Here is a 7,866-nt window from a genome sequence, read left to right as displayed (position 1 = left end):
GGACTGGCCTAGGGGAAAATTTTTAATGGGGGTTTTAAAGTAATTTTAAACTATTAGACCAATTATTAATATTTGTTTTTAATTATGTTTTTAAATCTGTAGTTTTGGGAGTTGCATTTTTATCTGGTTGTTAGCCGCCCTGAGTCCGCAAGGAGAAGGGCGGGATATAAATATAAATAATAAATAAATAAATAAATAATAAATTCACGAACGTACTCCTCAGTGGAGCGGCCTCTTTGCTTCAGACGGTGGATCTCCTCCTCAGCCAGCAGGGCCCAGGATTCATCTTCAAAATGACCTCTCAGCTGCTCCATGAATAGGTTAATATTGTGCAATTCAGGACCCCCTTCATCATGGAGGTTGGTCACCCAGTTGGCTGCTTCCCCCTCTAAATTTGCCACCACAGCACTCACCATCATAGCCCCATCCAGATAGGCATACGCGTAACGATCTAAATGAGCCCACACCTGATTTAGGAAGATTAGCTTCTCATGGTCCCCATCCAAAGTGGGCTTGATGGAAGGTGGCTTGAACCTCAGTGGAGCTGCCTGCACCTGCTGCTGGGCTTGGGTGGCTTGCAGGTCCTGGAGACATGGGCAAAGCACTCTTCAGACTTCCCTTGGCTGGGCTCTTGAGCTGGCAGCCTGGGGCCACAGCTGTGGGCTTGGGTGGGATACCAGGCTCGACATCACAGCTGGCTGGGGGATGGACGAAGTAGCACGGGCTCCCCAGTGCTCTGGCAAGGGGGTAGAAGAATAATTCTTGGCATTCCCCCCCATGGCACCCAGCTCCTGGGCCACGGGGATCATATCCTTTACCTCCAACCTGTCAAACTTCAGTTGTTCAAGTGAGGGGCTGTGGAGTGTGGACTGGAACTTCCACTCTCCAGAGTCATCCCATTCCATCAACCCCTTTCCTTTCTTACTATCCGCAGATGAAGAACCCTGGGATGGCAGCAATAAAAGCTCCTCTCCAGCAACTATGTTCCCCAATACATCTTTTCTGCAGGCTTTTTATGCAGTGCCCAGTCCCCAGTCCTGGGAGCAGCCAATGACCTTGGTTCCCATGGGACAATGATTACTTTGAGTAATGAAGCACCTGGGCAACCCTCCCTCCCTCCGGTTCATGTGGCAACCTAGAATGAGAAGAAAAATGGCTGCAGCCATCCTCATTTGTAGCGTTGACAGAATAGCTACAAATGTTTTTAAAAAACGGGGGATGAATTCCTTTAATATAAGAAGAACGTGGTTGATCAGTCTGAAAGCTGGTTCTGAGTGTGGCACTTTGGGTATTTGAAGTTTCCTGTGACACCCTTTTGGTTCTTCTGGTTTCTCTGCCCCCTGATTTGATTCCTTCTTTTAAAAGATTGACAATTACACAAGTTATTTTATTAAAGCAAACTTCTGTTTCTGTTTCCACTAATGCTTCTGGAGAAACAGAAATGATGGGCAGCTATAACTGAAGCCAGCATGGATTTGTTACCTCAGTGGGTAATCCTCAATGGAATTGCAACTACATGGAGAGAAGCATGCAGTGGGATACCTCAAGGTTCGGTCTTGGGCCCAGGACTCTTCAACATCTTCATAAATGATCTAGATGAGTGGATAGAGGGGGGAACAATGGATGTAATGGATGGAAACTAATCAAGAAGAGAAGCAACCTAGAACTAAGGAGAAATTTCCTGACAATCAGTGGAATGCCTTGCCTCCAGATGTTGGTGCTCCAGGGGGTGCTCCAACACTAGAAGTTTTTAAGAAAAGATGGGACAACCATTTGTTTGAAATGGTATAGGGCAGGGGTGTCAAATTTGCAATGTCACGTGACGTGTCACGATGTATCGCGACTTTTTTGCCATTGCCGGCAATGGGGTGGGCACAGTTTTGCAATGATGCCTCCGGCCCATGGGCCGGCAGTTTGACACCCCTGGTATAGGGTTTCCTGCTTGAGCAGTGTGTTGGACTAGAAGACCTCCAAGTTCTCTGTCATCTCCTCTTCCTAAGCCCCCCTTTTCTAGCCCTGCTGGGTATGTGACTTTCTCCTTTTGACCTAAAGGATTCTTCTGTGTATGTATGCAAAGCTACAGAAGCACAGGGCATTTAGCATGGGTGTGCTGGAAGCATGTCTGGCCAGCACGAATGAAGCTGGCTCCCTTTGAGCCTCTGACCCACTGATCCTCCCGGGTCCTAAATCTTTGAGAGCCACAGGAAATCAGTCTTAAAGATTTGGGATGTAGAGAAGTTTTGATCTCCAGTTAGTCACCCGTAAGAAAGTGCAGGAATCTATACCTCAGCTTTCTGCAAACTAGGGTCCTCCAAGTATTTTCCCTAAACTCTTTGGGAATAATAAGGCTGAAGTCTAACTCCTCTGGAGATTGGGAAGGCTGCTCAGAACAAGTCTTCCCTCTAGCAAGATCAGGCTACGCAATAATGTGCATGGATTCTTCCATGCATTGCTCCATGTTTGATTATTCTATTGATAGGATGAAGCTGGTAATCACTGAGGGGCTATGAACACAAAGAAGACCTTCATTAACTTTTATAGCACAGCATCTTACTAATGGCTGACGTTTCCAAGCCACTGCGACCATCTGTGTATCCCAAGCGCCAGCCAGGGCTCCTATCAAAAGTAGGTTTTAAGGAGCTATCCAGCACCCCCAAGATGAATAATTGGCTGGAGCAATGTTCACTAATCTCCAGGGTAGGTATACTTGGTTGCTGCCTGTTTCAGCACCAGCCCCGCATGCTTTTCCTTAGTTTAGTTCTAATATCGTGCAAATGAAGCTTCTTCATCAGCAACAGTGGTGATCAATGCATCCCTAGGAGACCTCAAACCACAGGTTAGGGCTAGCTCATCCTCTCTCCCACCTGAGTTGGGCCACCAAGCCACAAAGTTTGGAGACTCCTGCCTTAGGGTAGAGATGGGACAAGCGTGTTTTTTCATTTCCTGTCGCTAGATGGCGTGCTATAGATAGGCACCATCCCTGCCTAGAAAGCTGTCAATACTAGCATTTGTGATTGAACAGAGAGTGTTGAAATAATGGAACACACTATGGGATTGCTAGTGGGAATATAGAGGAGAGAAGGACAGCGGAACTTCCTCTTCTGGCTGTTTGATTTCCTCCATGGCTTAGAAGCATAGAAACATCTAGACTGAAAGGTGTCGGCTACTGCTTATTTTATAAATAAAATAAATTCTATTCCACTGGTGCTGTATGCTTCAAAAGCAGTGCCTGCAATTTTCTGGTGGTTGAGAGATTTAAATAGCCTGCTTCAGGTTAGCTTTGACCCCTTGTGGTTTTTTGGAGGCAACAATATGCCACTGCTGTCTTGTGAGGGTTTTTTTCCCCATGTGTAGCCAGCAAACAGGTTTTTCTAGTGGTGCCTCATCTCTGTGTTAATCAGGTTCAACTGTTTTAAAAATGGCTACTGAGGACTGCTTGAAATGTTCTGTTGTAGAGAGAGTCCTCGCTTACCACTTTTCAACTGACCCTTTAAAGATACAATGAGCAAGGAGCCTTACAGCTGGTTCTCAAATTTATGGCCATTGCAATTACAACAGTTCGCAATTACGGTGGTTGAGCTCTTCCACAATCATGGGACCTTCACAGCTGGCTTTCAAGAAACAAAATTGATGGGGAAACTAGCAGGAAGTTCCAAGTCACAGTTGTGTTAAGTTGCACTTAAAAACCCATGATGATTCACTTAAGGACCACAGCTAGAAGTGATGGTGCATGTTGGCTCTCTCATGTGATGTCATGGTTAATGACCACACCATTTAGTAATGGAATTGCTGATCCCAATGGTGGTCAGGGAGGACTATCTGAACTGTGAGGTCACCAGACTGGTTGTGGACACTGTTTTCTGCCCTTTTCTTATTTGGATCCGAAGACTTAGATGGGCAAAAATGGTCCTTCCGATTTTGCTGAGGCTTTGGACACCATTTCATCTTTAAAAGCCCATCACATCACTAAAACTAAACAAAAAAGTTTGACCGTATCCACTTCTGGAACATTTTTCTGACAGAAATACACATGGATATTCTACATACATTCATAGGTGTGTGTACACTTTATATTTCTCTCTCTCTCTGTGTGTATGTAGATGTATTTACACAGATAATCCTAGAATTACGACTAAAGGACATGATTCCCAGTTTTAGGTCACCTATGGTCATCAGCTGCAACTTTTTGTGCTGAAACTGGATCAGTGCCGCATATGTAAGAAGTTTGGCCACTGGAGCAGAGAATGCCCTCTGCATCCCCAATTTGCTACATACCCTGTCAAGGCTACTAACATCGGATGTTCTTGCTTGACAATATATGAAGAAGCAGATATGTTTTATTTAGCCTGTGTATCACTTCTAGAGTTAAAGTCAGACAATGTTAGAAGAGAGGGGGGGGAAGTATGTACTCGGGGGATAGTTAGCCATAACAATATTTCAGTACAGTATTTCCAAGGTCAGGTGTAACCAGAGGAGAGACAGGAGGGAAAGTGCACACTTCAAACTAATTGGAGAACGTGATTGATGACTGTTAAATGAAGGAGTGAGTTATGTTTTGTTACAGGTGATTGGGGGTGGGAGGATTCAGTTTTTGGCTTCATTATGTACGTGCCGAAGCTATGTAGCAATAAAAGGATTCTTTAAGGTAAACAAAGCCTCAAAGTTCTTTGAAAAGCTTCTTCTTTCAGAACCATGACATACCCATTGATCATTCTGCCCTACCCCCTTGTGCTAAGTACTTGGAGGGGGTCTGTGGGTCTTTGTCTCCCAGCCCTCTCCAGCCCATCTCCCTCTGCACCCCTAGTAAACTCCAAGTCAGAGGGAGACCTGTGCCCTTTTTGATTGACACAGGAGCTGAGGTGACGCAGTGGTTAGAATGCAATACTGCAGCTACTTCTGCTGATTGCTGGCTGCTGGCTATTCAGCAGTTTGACTCTCATTGGCTCAAGGTTGACTCAGCATTCCATCCTTCCAAGGTCGGTAAAATGAGGACCCAGATTGTTGGGGGCAATATGCTGACTCTGTAAACTGCTTAGAGAGGGCTGTAAAGCAATGTGAAGCGGTATAAGACTTATATACTGCTTCACAATGCTTTACAGCCCTCTCTAAGCATTTACAGAGTCAGCATATTGTACTATTGCAATTGCTATCATGCTCAGTACTCAATCGAACTTTGGGACATCCCTCAGAAACCTTGGAGGTCATAGAGGCTGGTGGTAAATCATTGTCAGCCGCTATTCCTGACCCCCTTGAATGTTCCATTGATGATTCCCGCTTTACCCATCAATTTCTATATCTTACTGATTGTCCAATGCCGCTCTTGGGATGAGATTTGCTCACTAAATTGCAAGCCACCATCTCTTTCTGGGGGGATTGAGTGAAACACACAGTTTCCCCAGAACAAGCCTGGCACTTAATAGTGCTACAAATCTCACCAGGCCATATTGTCCACCAATGCTCTGGCTTACTAGAACAATTTGTGGTACTCTGGAATCCCTGGACCAACTATTAATGCATCCCTAGTATAGATTCCATTACTGTAAGGACCTGCCTCAATTAAACCTCCTATGAAAGCAGAACTCTTGAAACTTGCATCATTTCAACAGGAACTTTTATTTGGAGATGTTAACAGCAGGAAAATAAGGCAGGATCTGAGGGTTTCCCATGCAAAACAGTAGATTCAAAGAAACAGTCCAAACCCCACCCCAACTGTCCATCGGGCCAGTTCAAACAGAGCCAATCCATAGGTGTCAAATAGTTGTGGGAAATAACCGATAAGGCGCCACTCTCAAGGTTGTTAGGTTTCTCTGGCTTCTCTCCGCCTGGAGATGGCAGGTGGCTGGAGGTACATTCCATTCTCACCCCAAGCGAGAGATACTTCAAAGAGGAAAGAACAAAACAAAGGAAATACATGGCAAGACATCCATAGGTCCCCCTCCCCCCCCGATAGAATGGCAGAACCCGAAAGTGAGAAAAAGGAAAGGGGTAAAAGGGAAAAAGGGGTTTTGACACTTACATTCTGATGCACAGCCAATTCTATACACTAGTATCCTATCGGTCTGGAGGCTTTGCAAGGGTTGGAACCTATAATTAATAACTTCCTCACCTATGGTCTCATTAGGGAAGTTGTCAGCTCTTATAACACAAATCACTGCAACTTAACGCCAACTACGAGGCTTCTTAGGGATGGCAAGTTTTTGCCGCATTTGGATACCCAGTTTCTCGTTAATGGCAAAGCCCTTGTATCAAGCTACAAAAGGCTCCGATAAGGACTCTTTTGAGTGGACAAAAGACTGCCAGATGGTGTTTGATGATATTAAAACCTCCCTGCTCTTGGAATTCCTTTTTTTTAATAAAGATTTTATTGGGGTTTTTTTTCATAAATATATGTTAATTTTTCCAATCAACAAGTTGTCTGGGATTAGCTATGCTAATACATATTCAATTCCTAATCCTTCATTCTTTCCTCTAACCAACAATAAAATAAATCCCAAATTTGATAGTAGTCTGTGTCTTCTTTAACTTTCAGTCTCATAGTTAGTCTGTCCATCTCTGCACATTCCAATATTTTCCTGATTATTTCTTCTTCTGATGGCAGTCCTTCATTCTTCCAGTATTGTGCGAAAATTATTCTCGCTGCTGTGGTAATGTGTAAGATTAAATATAGACTCTGCTTATTAATCTTTTCAGGCATACTTAGTAAAAAAAGTTCAGGTTTAAAATCAACTTGTTCACCTAATATTTTTTTTTTTTTAAAAAAGTTTTTTATTTATAATACAGTTAAAAAAAAAAGTGGACATAACGTAACATTCCAGTGTAAGTATTTCTAATAATTTGTTCCTCTTCTTACATATAATTCTTTATCTCTATATATACATATATATTTTTCTATACAATATCTAATTTAATTCTCTATTTACTAACCTAAAATTATATGTGTTTCTATCTTAATACTAGACTATAACCCAGACAGTCCTCCTTGATTCACGCCAATAGTATAAATAACCACGTATGTATCTTTCTCCAATAAGCCTTAGCCTTGCCACATGTCCACCAAATGTGGTAGTATGTGCCTATATTATGTTTACATTTCCAACATCTATCTGACATATTTTTAAACATTTTTGCTAATCTTGCTGGTGGCAGGTGCCATCTATAAAACATTTTATACAAGTTTTCTTTATATGAAGTTGACATTGTTAGTTTGTAGTTTGGAATTCCTGATGTCACAAAACCTTTTTCACTGTTTGTTGTGGAGAGCAAAAGGGTGGCTGCCAGTGTTCTAACCCAGACTTTTGGATGCTGGGAACACCTGGTGGCATGTTTCTTCAAACAACTCAACCCTGTTACTCAAGGATAGCTGGCATGCCTTTAGCCACTACGGCTGTCATCCTTTTATTAGGAGCTGCTGAGCAATTATTCTTTGGCGCCACCATTGTAGTAATTCCATCCAGGAATTACTTGAGTCCATCCAGGAATTACTTGAGTCAAGGGGGGGGGGGTCATTGACTTACAGCCGGTTGCCTTGAAAGGTATCAGATCACCCTTCTCAACAATCCACATGTGCATTTAAAATGGAGTGGCAGTTTCAATCGATCCACCTTTCTTCCCCAATTGGAACAAAATATTACTCATGATTGTGTCCAAACCATTGCTGAGGTGTTTTCTGGTGTTAGAAGTAAGTCTTCATCCTGGTTCATCCAAGCCGGGAATAAATAAGCAAACATGGCAACTGCTTTGGGAAGAAGGTTACAGTTTATTGCAGAAGACAGATGGTCTTGCAAGAAGCAGCAGAGGAGAGGAAAGAGAGTGAGCACATGGGCAGGAGGTCTTTTTATACCCCCCTCCCAGCCCTGCTTGGGATAG

This window comes from Protobothrops mucrosquamatus, unplaced genomic scaffold (genome assembly GCF_001527695.2).
Source record: "Protobothrops mucrosquamatus isolate PMUCROS unplaced genomic scaffold, P.Mucros_1.0 scaffold2585, whole genome shotgun sequence".
Lineage (NCBI taxonomy): Eukaryota > Metazoa > Chordata > Lepidosauria > Squamata > Viperidae > Protobothrops > Protobothrops mucrosquamatus.
Note: the sequence above shows the minus strand (reverse complement) of the source record.